This window comes from Loxodonta africana, chromosome X (assembly GCF_030014295.1).
Source record: "Loxodonta africana isolate mLoxAfr1 chromosome X, mLoxAfr1.hap2, whole genome shotgun sequence".
Lineage (NCBI taxonomy): Eukaryota > Metazoa > Chordata > Mammalia > Proboscidea > Elephantidae > Loxodonta > Loxodonta africana.
This window is the reverse complement of record NC_087369.1, coordinates 123,145,537-123,158,870: the sequence shown is the minus strand read 5'-3', so window position 1 is coordinate 123,158,870 and position 13,334 is coordinate 123,145,537.

Below are 13,334 nucleotides of genomic sequence, written 5' to 3'. Positions count from 1 at the left end.
ACACAGAAAAATCATTGAAGAATTGCTAATAGAAAACTTCCTTAATATCATGAAAGATGAAAAGCTGACCATCTAAGAAGCTTAACGAACCCCATATAAGATAGACCCCAAAAGAAAGTCACCAAGACATCATAATCACATTCACCAAGACCAAAGACAAACATAAAAACCTGAAAGCAGCTCGAGAAAAACAAAAAGTCACATACAAAGGGGAAACAATAAGACTAAGCTCTGAGTATCGGCCGAAACCATGCTGGCAAGAAGGCAATGGGAGGATATATACACAAAACTAGAAAGAAAAAGAAATTGCCAAACAAGAATATCCTGCAAAGCTCTCAGGAAAACATGATGGCAGAATTAGGACATTTATAGATAAACAGAAATTAAGGGTATTTGTAAAAACCAAACCAAACTTACAAGAATTATTAAAGGGAGTCCTTTGGTCACAGAACCAAAAACACCAGACAACACCCTGAATCTAGGACACAGGTCAGTGTCAGCCAACCTAGGTAATGAACTCTCAACTAAAAGATTCAAAACAGGGAAATAGAGAAATCAGTCTGTAAATGATGAGAATGTCAGAACAATAAAATGGGTAATACATGGTGTAGATATAGAACTTTCAAATGGAGGGGAAGTCAAGGTGATATCAAGTAACAAAAGGCTTGTTCAAGCATAGGAAGATATGGGTAAATTTCTAGGTAACCACAAAGAAAGTTAACAAACATACTCATCAAAATAAAGGTGAAAAATATAAAGTCTCAGCAAACAATCAACAATAACAAAAGAAATGGAAAGAAAATCCACAAACAAAAGGAACTCAGCACAAGAAAGTAAGAGGAACAAAGAAAACATCAGCACCACAAAAAACGACTTCAAAATGACAACAATGAATTCATACCTATCAATAATCACACTGAATGTAGATGGTTTAAATGTACCTGTAAAGAGACAAAGAGTGGCAGAATGGATAAGAAAGCACAATCCATCAGTATGCTGTCTACAAGAGACACATCTTAGACACAAAGACATAAATATATTAAAAATAAAAGGATGAAAAAAAAATATCAAGCAAACAGTAACCAAAAAATATCAGGAGCGGAAATACTAATTTCAGATAGAATAGACTTTAAGGCAAAATCCACCATAAAGACAAGGAATGACATTACGTAATGATTAAAAGGACAATCCACAAAGAAGACATGACCTTAAAAAAAAAATGTACACACCCAATGACAGGGCTCCAAAATACATAAAACAAACTCTAATAGCCCTGAAAAGAGAAACAGACAGTTCCACAATAATACTAGGAGGCTTGAACACAGTACTCTCAGTAAAGGGCACAACATCTAAAAAGAAACTCAACAAAGATAAAAGATCTAACGGCCAAAATCAACCAACTTGACCTCAGAGAACACTCCACCCAACGGCAGGAAAGTATACATTCTTTTCCAGTACACATGGAACATTGTCTAGAATAGACTACATTTTAGGCCACAAAGCAATCTCAATAAAATTCAAAACATGGAAATAATACAAAGCATTTTCTCTGAACAAAATGCCAGAAACATACAAATGAATTACAGGAACAGCAAGGAAAAAAAAATCAAATGCATAGAAACTGAATAACACCTTACATTAAAACAACTGGGTAATAGAAGAAATCACGGAAGGAATAAAAAAAAATTCTAGAATTAAATGAGAATGAAAACATGTTATACCAAAACTTTTGGGACACAGCAAAGGCAATGCTCAGAGGTCAATTTATAGCAATGAACACATACATCAAAAAAGAACAACAGGCCAAATGAAAACGTCAGCACTACAACTTGAACAAAAAGAGGACAGCAAAAGAAGCCCACAGCAACCACAGGAATGTAAATAATAAAGATTAGAGGAGAAATAAATGAAATACAGAACAGAAAAACAATAGAAAGAACCAACAAGATCAAAAGTTGATTCTTTGAAGAAAAAAAAGGATCAACAAAATCGACAAACTACTGGCCAAACTGACAAAAGAAAAACAGGTGAGGAAACAAATAACCCAAATAAGAATAGAAGTGCTGAACATTAGAACAGACCCAACTGAAATAAAAAGGATCATAATAAAAGAGTCCTATGAAAAACTATAATCCAACAAAGGTGAAAACCTATAGGAAACGGACAAACTTCTAGAAACACACTACCACCTGAGACAACACAAATTGAGATAGAAAATCTGAACAGACTCACGACGAGAGAAACACACTACCACCTGAGACAACACAAATTGAGATAGAAAATCTGAACAGACTCACGACGAGAGAAGAGATTGAAAAGGTAACCAAAAAAAGAAAAAAAAGTCCTAGCCCAACTTCACTAGAAAATTCTACTAGACATTCAGAGAAGAGCTTATACCAGTACTACTCAAACTATTTCAGAGCATAGACTATGAAGGGATGCTTCTGAATTCATTCTATTAAGCCACATAACCCCAACACCAAAACCAGGCAGAGACAACAAAAAAATCCAGAAAATCACAGACCAAGATCTCTCATGAATATAGATGAAAAAATTCTCAACAAAATTCTAGCTGGTAGAATTCAGCACCGTATCAAGACAATAATGCACGACGACCAAGCAGAATTCATAGCAGGTATGCGAGGATGGTTCAACATTAGAAAATCAGTCAACATAATCAACCACATAAATAGAACAAAAGAAAAGAAACACATGATCATCTCAATCAACCCAGAAAAGGCATTCAATAAAGTCCGACACTTATTCCTGTTAAGAACAATCAATAAAATAGGAATAGAAGGGAAATTCCTCAACATAATAAAGCCAAAATCATTCTCAATGGAGAGAGGCTGAAAACATTCCCCCTGAGAAAGGAACAAAACAAGGATGCCCTTTATCACCACTCCTATTTAACATAGTGCTGGAAGTCCTAAAAAAAAAAAAATACAGCAAAAAGGCAAGGAAAAGAAATAAAGAGCATACAAATTGGTAAGAAGAGGTAAAACTGTCTGTATTCACAGATGATATGATACCATACATAGAGAATGCTAAAGACTCCACAAGAAAACTACTGGAACAAAGAAAAATTCAGCAGAGTAGCAGGATAAAAGGTGTTGTTGTTAGGTACCATTGAGTTGGTTCCAACACATAAGGACCCCATGCGCAAAACACTGTCCCGTCATGTGCCATCCTCACAATTGTTGTTATGCTTGAGCCCATTGTTGCAGCCATTGTGCCAATCCATCTTGTTGATGTCTTCCTCTTTTTCGCTGACCTTCTAATTTACCAAGCATGATATCCTTCTCCAGGGACAGATTCCTCCTGATAACAAGTCCAAAGTATGTGAGACTTAGTCTTGCCATCCTTCCTTCTAAGGAGCATTCTGGTTGTACTTCTTCCAAGACAGGTTCCTTCCTTCTTTTGGCAGTCCATGGTATATTCAATATTCTTAGCCAACACCACAATTCAAAGGCATCAATTCTTCTTCATTCCTCCTTATTCATTGTCCAGCTTTCACATGCATATGAGGCAACTGAAAATACCATGGCTTGGGTTAAGTGCACCTTAGTTTTCAAGGTGACATCTTTGCTTTTTAACACTTTAAAGAGGTCTTTTGCAGCAGATTTGCCCAATGCAAGGTGTCATTTGATTTTGACTGCTGCTTCCACGGGTGTTGATTGTGGATCCAAGTAAAATGAAATCCTTGACAACATCAATATTTTCTCCATTTATCATGATGTTGCTTATTGGACCAGTTGTGAGGATTTTTGTTTTCTTGATGTTCAGGTGTAATCTATATTGAAGGCCGCAGTCTTTGAAATTTATCAGTAAGTGCTTAAAATCCTCTTTGCTTTCAGCAAGCAGGGTTGCATCATTGGCATAACCCAGGTTATAATGAGTCTTCCTCCAATCCTGATGCTGAGTTCTTCTTCATATAGTCCACCTTCTCAGATTATTTGATCAGCATACAGGTTGAATAAGTATGGTGAAAGGATACAACCCTGCCGCACACTTTTCCTGACTTCAAACCATGTAGTATCTCCTTGTTCTGTTTGAATGACTGCCTCTTGATCTATATACAGGTTCCTTATGAGCACAATTAAGTGTTCTGGAATTCCCATTCTTTGCGATGTTATCTATAGTTTGTTATGATCCACACAGTCGAATGCCTTTGCATAGCATAGTCAATAAAACACAGGTAAACATCTTTCTGGTATTCTCTGCTTTCAGCCAGGAACCATCTGACATCAGCAATGATATCCCTGGTTCCATGTCCTCTTCTGAATCTGGCCTGAATTTCTGGCAGTTCCCTGTTGATATACTGCTGCAGCCGCTTTTAAATAATCTTTAGCAAAATTTTACTTGCATGTGATATTAATACTGTTTGATAATTTCCACATTTGGTTGGATCACCTTTCTTGGGAATAGGCATAAATGTGGATCTCTTTTAGTCAGTTGGCCAGGCAGCTGTCTTCCAAATTTCTTGGCATAGACGAGTGAGCACTTCCAGCACTGGATCTGTTTGTTCAAACATCTCAATTGGTATTCTGTCAATTCCTGAAGCCTTGTATTTTGCCAATGCCTTGGACTTCTTACTTCAGTACCATCAGTTCCTGATCATATGCTACCTCCTGAAATTGTTGAATGTCGAACAATTCTTTTTGGTATAGTGACTCTATGTATTCCTTCCATCTTTTTGATGTTTCCTGCATCATTTTATATTTTCCCCATAGAATCCTTCAATATTGCAATTTGAGATTTGAATTTTTCTTCAGTTCTTTCAGCTTGAGAAATGCCCAGTATGTTTTTCCTGTTTGGTTTTCTATCTCCAGGTCTTTGCACATGTCCTTATAATACTTTGTCTTCTCGAGCTGCCCTTTGAAATCTCCTCATTAGTTCTTTAACTTCATCATTTCTTTCTTTCTCTTTAGCTACTCGACATTGAAAAGCAAGTTTCAGAGTCTCTTCTGACATCCATTTTGGTCTTCTCTTTCTTTCCTGTCTTTTTAATGACCTCTTGCTTTCTTTGTGTATGATGTCTTTGATGTCATTCCACAAGTAGTCTGGTCTTAGGCCATTAGTGTTCAACACATCAAATTTATTCTTGAGGTGGTCTCTAAATTTAGGTGGATATACTCCAGGTCATACTTTGGCTGTCTTGGACTTGTTCTTATTTTCTTCATTTTCAACTTGAACTTGCATATGAGCAATTGATGGTCTGTTCCACAGTCAGCCCCTGGCCTTGTTTTGACTGATGATATTAAGCTGATGCTGGAGATTGCATGATAGAATTTTGCAAAACCAACCATTTCTTCATTGCAAATACCTTTTTTTCACAAACATAAACAGCGACTATACACGTGGGTCTTGCCAGATGAAATATACAGCATCAAATTGACTACATCTGTGAAAAGAGATGATAGATATGAGATAAACATACAAAAATCACTTGGATTCCTATGCTCTAATAAAGAGAACTACGAAAAGGAAATCAGGAAAGCAATACCATTTATAATAGCCCCTAGAAAAAAAAGAATGCTTAGGAAAAAAAATCTAACCAGGAACATAAAATATCTACACAAAGAAAAATACAAAGCGCTACTGCAAGAAACCAAAAGAGACATACAGAAATGGAAAAACATGCCATGTTCATGCATAGGTAGACTCAACATTGTGAAAATGTCAATTCTACCCAAAGCAATCTACAAACACAATGCAATCCAGATCCAAATACCAACAACATTCTTTAACGAGATGGAAAAACGATCATTAACTTTATATGGAAAGGAAAGAGGCCCTAGATAAGGAAAGCATTACTGAAGAAAAAGAACAAAATAAGAGGCCTCGCCCTACCTGACCTCAGAACCTACTATACAGCTGGGGTAGTCAAAACAGCCTGGTAGTGGTAAAACAACAGACACATTGACCAATGGAAGAGAACTGAGAACCCAGAGGAAAATCCATCTAACTACAGCCACCTGATCTTTGACAAAGGCCCAAAGTTCATTACATGAGGAAAAGGTAGTCTTTTTAACAAATGTTGTTGTTGTTAGGTGCCTTCAAGTCAGCTCTGACTCATAGTGACCCTATGTACAACAGAACGAAACACTGCCTGGTCTTGCACCATCCTCACAATCATTGCTATGTCTGAGCTCATTGTTGCAGCCACTGCGTCAACCCACCTCATTGAGGGTCTTCCTCTTTTTTGTTGACCTCTATTTTACCAAGCATTAAGTTCTTCTACAGTGACTGATTCCTACTGATAACATGTCCAAGTATGTGAGACACAGCCTCGCCATCCTTGTTTCTAAGGAGCATTCTGGTTGTACTTCTTCCAAAACAGATTTGTTCATTCTTTTGGCAGAACATGGTATATTCAATATTTGTTGCCAACACTACAACTCAATTCTTCTTTGGCCTTCCTTATTTATTGTCCAGCTTTTGGATGCATATGAGGTGATTGAAAACACCATGGTTTGGGTCAGGTGCACCTTAGTCTTCAAGGTGACATCATTACTTTTCAAAACTTTAAAGAGGTCTTTTGCAGCAAATTTGCCCAATGCATTTTAACAAATGGTACAGTCAAAACTGGATGGCCACCTGTAAAAAAAAAAAAATGAAACAGGACCCATAATTCACACCATACACAAAAACTAAATTAAAATGTATCAAAGACCTAAATATAAAACCTAAAATTATAAATATCATGGAAGAAAAATAGGGTCAACAAGAGAGGACCTAATATACAGCATAAAACCATAATTAACAACATATAAACACCAGAAGACAAGCTAGATAAATGGGATAGTCTAAAAGTTAAAAAATTATGCTCATCGAAAGACTTCACCAAAAGAGTAAAAAGAGAACCTACAGACTGGGAAAAAAAAATTTGGCTGTGACATATCTGACAAAGGTCTAATCTCTAAAACCTATAGGAAAATCCAATACCTCTACAATAAAAAGACAAATAATCCAATTAAAAAAGAGCAAAGGATATGAACAGACACTTCACCAAAGAAGGCATTCAGGGGGTAACACACATGAGGAAATGCTCACAATTGCTAGCTATCAGAGAAATGCAAATCAAAACTACAATGAGCTATCATCTTGCCGTGACTTTACTGGCACTAATCAAAAAGACAGAAAATAACAATTTTTGGAGAAGTTTTGGGGAGACTGGCACTCTTATGCACTGCTGATGGGAATGCAAAATGGTACAACCACTATGGAAAACAATATGGTACTTCCTTAAAAAGCTAGAAATAGAAATACCATACAATCCAGGAACTGAGCTTCTAGGAATATATCCTAAACCCAAAAGCCCCACCCAGTGCCGTCGAGTTGATTCCGACTCATAGCAACCCTGTAGGACAGAGTAGAACTGCCCCATAGAGTTTCCAAGGAGCACCTGGAGGATTTGAACTGCTGGCTCTTTGGTTAGCAGCTGTAGCACTTAACCACTATGTCACCAGGGTTTCCGGAATATATCCTAGAGAAAGAAAAACCATCACATGAATAGACATATGTGCACTCATGTTCATTGTAGCATTATTTACAATAGCAAAAAGATGGAAACAACCTAAGTGCCCATCAATGGATGAATGGATAAACAAATTGTGGTACATGCACACAATGGAATACTATGCAATGATAAAGAACGATGATGAACCTCTGAAACATCTCACAACATGGATGAATCTGGAGGGCATTATGCTGAGTTAAATAAGTCAATCACAAAAGGACAAATACTGTATGAGACCACTATTATAAAAACCTAAGAAAAGGTTTACACACAGAAAAAACAATTGTTGATACTTATGGCAAAGAGAAGGGGTAGGGAGAGGAAATAACTTACTAGATAGTAGACAAGTGTTAACTTCGGTGAACAGAAAGACAACACACAATACATAGGGGAAGGCATCACAACTTGACCAAGGCAAAAATCATAGAAGCTTCCTAGACATATCCAAAATCCTTGAGAGATCAAGTTACTGATGTTGAATACTGGGGACCATGGTCTCAGAGGACATCTAGGTCAATTGGTACAGCGCAGTTCATAAAGAAGAAAATGTTCTACATCCTACTTTAGTAAGTAGCGTCTGAGGTCTTAAAATCTTGCAAGCAGCCATCTAAGATACATCTATTGGTCCCAGGATGTTCGGAGCAAAGGAGAATGAAGAAAACCAAAAGCACAAGGAAAATATAATTCCAAAAGACTAATGGAGCACATGAACCACAGCCTGAGCACAGAAGAACTAGATGGTGCCTGGCTACCACTACCCTAACAGGGATCACAATAGAGGGCCCTGGGCAAAGTGGCAGAAATATGTAGAACAAAATTTAAATTCACAAAAAAGGATCAGACTTATTGGTCTGATGGTGACTGGAGGAACTTCCTAAACTATGGCCCCTAGACACCCCGCTATCTCAGAACTGAAGCCACTCCTGAACTGCATCTTTCAGTCTCAGATTAGACAGGCCCATAAAACAAACAATAACATAAATGAGGAATGTACTTCTTAGTTCAATCAAGCATATGAGATGAAATGGGCGACACCCACTCAAAAGCAAACATGAGAAGGCAGGAAGGGACAGGAAAATTGAATGAATGGAAACTGAGAACCAAGGGTGGAAAGGGAAAGGGGAAGAGTGCTGACACATTGTGGGGACTGCAACCAATGTCACAAAAATTGTCTCTAAATTTTTGAATGAAAAACTAATTTGCACTGTAAACTTTCACCTAAAACACATATAAATAAAGAAAAAGACAGGAAAAAAAGACCAAAACAGATGTCAGAAGAGACTCAAACTTGCTCATGAATGTACAGTAGCTAAAGCCAATGGGAAAAATGATCACTTAAAAGAGTTGAACAGAAGATTTCAAAGGGAGGCTCAAGTAGACAAAGTATTTTAATGGAATAGGCAAAGAACTGGAGTTAGGAAACCAAAAGGGAAGAACACACTCAGTATATCTCAAGCTGAAAGAACCGAAGAAAAAATTCAAGCCTTGAGTTGCGATATTGAAGGATTCTATGTGGAAAATATTGAATGACATCAAAAGAAAACAGAAGGGAGGCAGGGCCAAAGTGGCGGAGTAGTCAGGTGTTTCCGGTGGTCTCTCTTACAACAAAGACCAAAAAAAACAAGTAAATCAATTATATATATGACAAGCTAGGAGCCCTGAATATAAAAGGCAAAATTAAGAAATCAGACTGAGCAGCAGGGAGACAGAGAGAGGGTTCAGAAGCAGCGAGGAGTTGCCGAACCTGGCTCGGTGGGAACGGGCACCCCGCAGGCCTGATTCTCTGGTGAGACTGTGGTGGGGCTGGCAGTAGCATTTGAGATGCGGTTTCCTCAGTGAGAGAGAGCTAGCGGCACAGAGTCTACTCACAGCTCCAGAATCAGCAAAGAAAAGCACTCTCAGAAAAAGATACGTGCTTGCGTTTAATTTACCTTGCGGATCAAAAAGTACCCCTTTCGAAAGAACTCGCTTCCATTTATCTGATCCCTCTGCCCCACCCCCAAATCCAGCTTTGGTGGTGGTAGATTTCCCTGGGCTTGAGATAGGTCTGTTCATGATAAAACTCTCAGCAAAATAGGAATTCCTCAACATGATAAAGGGCATTTATACAAAGCCAACAGCCAACATCATCCTAAATGGAGGGAGTCTGAAAGCATTCCCCTTGAGAGCAGGAACCAGACAAGGATGCCCTTTATCACCACTCTTAAATTCAACATTGTGCTAGAGGTCCTAGCCAGAGCAATTAAGGTACATAAAGGAATAAAGTGCATCCAAATTGGTAAGGAAGAAGTAAAAGTATCTCTGTTTGCAGATGACATGATCTTCTACACAGAAAACCCTAAAGAAATTCTCAAGAAAACTACTGAAACTAATAAAAGAGTTCAGCAGAGTATCAGGATACAAGATTAACATACAAAAATCAGTTGGATTCCTCTACACCAACAAAGAGAATGTCAAAGACAAAATGACTAAAGCAATACCATTTACAATAGCCCCCAAGAAGATAAAATACTTAGGAATAAATCTAACCAGAGACATAAAAGACCTATACAAAGAAAACTACAGGACACTACTGTAAGAAACCAAAAGAGACCTACATAAATGGAAAAACATACCACGCTCATGGATAGGAAGACTCAACACTGTGGAAATGTCTATTCTACCAAAAGGGAACTATAGATACAAGGCAATCCTGATCCAAATACCAAGGACATTTTTTAATGAGATGGAGAAACAAATCATCAACTTCATATGGAAGGGAAAGAGGCCAGGGTAAATAAAGCATTACTGAAAAAGAAGAGCAAAGTGGGAGACCTCACACTACCTGATTTTAGAACCTATTATACCGCCATAGTAGTCAAAACAGCCTGGTACTGGTACTGGTACGACAACAGATACATAGACCAATGGAACAGAATTGAGAATCCAGACATAAACTCATCCACATATGAGCAGCTGATAGTTGACAAAGGCCCCAAATCTGTTAAGTGGGGAAAAGACAGTCTCTTTAACAAATGGTGCTGGCATAATTGGATATCCATCTGTAAAAAAATGAAACAAGATCCATACCTCACACCATGCACAAAAACTAACTCAAAATGGATCAAAGACCCACATATAAAATCTAAAATGATAAAGATCATGGAAGAAGAAAACAGGGACAATGCTAGGAGCCCTAATACATGGCACAAACAGTATAAAAAACATTACTAACAATGCACAAACACCAGAAGAGAAACTAGATAACTGGGAGCTCCTAACAATCAAACTCTTATGCTCATCCAAAGACTTCACCAAAAGAGTAAAAAGATTACCTACAGACTAGGAAAAAGTTTTTGGCTATGACAAATCCGATCAGCGGCTGATCTCTAAAATCTACACGATACTACAAAAATTCAACAACAAAAAGACAAATAACCCAATTAAAAAATGGGCAAAGGATATGAACAGACACTTCGCCAAAGAACACATTAAGGTGGCTAACAGATACATGAGGAAATGCTCGTGATCATTAGCCATTAGAGAAATGCAAATCAAAACTACAATGAGATTCCATCTCACTCCAACATGGCTGGCATTAATCTAAAAAACACAAAATAATAAATTGGAGAGGTTGTGAAGAGACTGGAACACTTATACACTGCTGGTAGGAATGTGAATTGGTACAACCACTTTGGAAATCGATTTGGCACTTCCTTAAAAAGCTAGAAATAGAAGTACCATACGATCCAGCAATCCCACTCCTTGGAATATATCCTAGAGAAATAAGAGACTTCACACTAACAGATATATGCACACCCATGTTCACTGCAGCACTGTTCACAATAGCAAAAAAGATGGAAGCAATCAAGGTGCCCATCAACGGATGAATGGAGAAATAAATTATGGTATATTCACATAATGGAATATTATGCAACAATAAAGAACAACGATGAATCCGTGAAACACTTCATAACATGGAGGAATCTGGAAGGCATTATGCTGAGTGAAATTAGTCAGTCACAAAAGGACAAATATTGTATAGACCACTATTATAAGAACTCTAGAAAAAGTTTAAACACAGAAGAAAATATTCTTTGATGGCTAAGAGGGTGGGGAGGGAGGAAGAGGTGTATTCGCTAATTAGATAGTAAATAATAACTAATTTTAGGTGAAGGGAAAGACAACACACAGTACAGGACAGGCCAGCAAAGCTGGACTAAACCAAAGGCAAAGAAGTGTCCTGAATACAACTGAACACTTTGAAGGCCCGAAGTAGACAAGAACTATTTTAGGTGAAGGGAAAGACAACAGACAATACAGGAGAGGTCAGCAAACCTGGACTAAACTAAAACAGAATTTTCCTGAATACGACCGAATACTTCAAAGGCCAGAGGAGGAGGGACGGGGGCCTGGGGACCATGGTTTCAGAGGACATCTAGGTGAATTGGCATAACAAAATGTATTAAGGAAACATTCTGCATCCCACTTTGGTGAGTGGTATCTAGGGTCTTAAACGCTAGCAAGCAGCCACCTAAGATGCATCAGTTGGAGCAAAGGAGAATGAAGAGTGCCAAAGATACAATGTAAATATGAGCCCAGGAGACAGAAAGGGCCACATAAACCAGAGACTCCATCAGCCTGAGACTGGAAGAACTAGATGGTGCCCAGCTACCACTGATGACTGCCTTGAAAAGGGACACAACAGAGAACCCCTGACGGAGCAGAAGAACGGTGTATGCAGACCTCAAATTCTCGTAAAAAAGACCAGACTTAATGGTCTGACTGAGACTAGAGGGACCCTCTGTTAGCCCAAGACTGGAAACTTTCTTGAAGCCAACTCTTCAGACAGGGATTGGACTGGACTATAAGACAGAAAATGATACTGTTGAGGAGTGAGCTTCTTGGCTCAAGTAGACACGAGACTATGTGGGCAGCTGCTGTCTAGAGGCGAGATGAGAAGGCAGAGGGGGACAGGAACTGGTTGAGTGGACACGGGGAATACAGGGTGGAGAGGAGGACTGTGCTGTTTCATTAGGGGGAGAGCAGCTAGGAGTACATAGCAAGATGTGTATAAGTTTTTGTATGAGAGACTGACTTGATTTGTAAACTTTTACTTAAAGCACAATAAATTAAAAAAAGAAGATGGAAGGAATACATAGAGTCACTGTACCCACCCTCCAAAAATTGGTCAACTTTCAAGCATTTTAGGAGGTCTCATATGATCAAGAAGGAAGAATTCCAAGGTGCACTGAAGGTACTGGTGAAAAACAAGCTCCAGGAATTGACGGAATACCAACTGAGATGTTTCAACAAATGGATGCAGTGCTGGAAGTGCTCACTTGTCTATGCCAAGAAATTTGGAAGACAGCTACCTGGCCAACTGAATAGAAGAGATCCATATTTGTGCCAATTCCAAAGAAAGGTGATCCAATAGAATGTGGAAATTATCGAACAATATCATTAATATCACACACAAATAAAATTTTGCTGAAGATCATTCAAAAACAGTTGCAGCAGTACATCGACAGGGAACTGCCAGAAATTCAAGCCGGAATCAGAAGAGGGCATGGAATGAAGGATATCGTTGCTGACGTCAGATGGATCTTGGCTCAAAGTAGAGAATTCCAGCAAGATGTTTACCTGTGTTTTACTGACTGTGCAAAGGCATTCGACTATGTGGATCATAACAAATTATAGATTACATTGAGAAGAATGGGAATTCCAGAACACTTAATTGTGCTCATGAGGAACCTGTACGAGGATGGTGAGACTTCATCTCATGTACTTTGGACATGTTATCAGGAGGGTCCAATCCCTGGAGAAGGACATC